This window comes from Hydra vulgaris, chromosome 02 (assembly GCF_038396675.1).
Source record: "Hydra vulgaris chromosome 02, alternate assembly HydraT2T_AEP".
Lineage (NCBI taxonomy): Eukaryota > Metazoa > Cnidaria > Hydrozoa > Anthoathecata > Hydridae > Hydra > Hydra vulgaris.
The window spans coordinates 30,208,733-30,210,000 of NC_088921.1; positions in this window are offsets into that span (position 1 = coordinate 30,208,733).

Here is a 1,268-nt window from a genome sequence, read left to right on the forward strand (position 1 = left end):
TCTGCGTTTTTTAAAGATATCTTTGTTTTCTTCAACATGCAACGCCCTAAAAGTGACACACTAATCTCAAGCTTTGACATAATGAAACAGCCAATTGATTCTAAAATTTTAGCTTTATTTTACTGTTATACAGGTAATATAACTTTGTATTTCCTTTTTTCGGAAAAGGAACATAATGTAATGGTTCAAATAAAATAAAAAAACTCTCAAAATAAATAAAATGTAATTTTAGCAATAGCTACATTAGTGTGTATATTGTCTTCGAATAATTTTTGAGCGTAGAAGTTTATTATTTTGATCTCTTTCAGATGGATGATCTTTTTATCTTTTTTTGAATGTTTACTAAAATAAGTATTCAATTTTTTTTCATTATTAAAAGTTATTATCTGAAGATTAAACTTGTGTAAGCTGTTGCTAGGCTACTTGTTATTCACAATGCATAATTACATTAATAATTATTTATTCATATATGTATGTATATATATATATGTATGTATATATATATATATATATATATATATATATATATGTATATATATATATATATATATATATATATATATATATATATATATATATATATATATATTTGTTAGTAAAAACACTTATCAAATTTTGTCTTTGACAAGCTGTTTCTTTTAATGTAGGTTTCTCTTGATGAATCTACAAAAGAAGAAACAGCCTGTCGAAGACAAAGTTAGATAATTTTTTTCCAAAATTATTATTGCTCCGTTCTGTAAGAACATCAAGCACTCTATTTGTAGAATAAACTAAAATAATTTATTAATTTAGCGTATTCTTAACTTTAGAGTAATCTTATTACTCTAAAGTTTTAAAAGATTTATAATACAATTACCTTGAGACCTACGAGATAAATTACTTTGAATGAATTACTTTTTTGATTTGATTCAAAATATTAAAGCTTAGCAAGGGCCGAATATATATCTGTTTAGGACATGACATTAAACTGGTTTTAGGGGTAGATAATTGTCTTTATAATCATTTCATTCTATCAAAATTTTAAAAATATGCAAATAAAAACTACTAAAACTTTTAATGTTTTTTGTTGCTAATCAAAAAAATTCTTTGTATTTTAAGGCCGTCACCATCTTTAAAATTGAAATGGTTGTATTTGACACTGCGCTTGCGTATAATAACTTTCCACAGCTAAACGATCGTGAGCGTTGTTACGACTTTTAAATAATTCGACTGTCGCCTAAATCGTCTAATATACTTTCAAAAGTCAACTAATTTAGTCGAATAAAAGT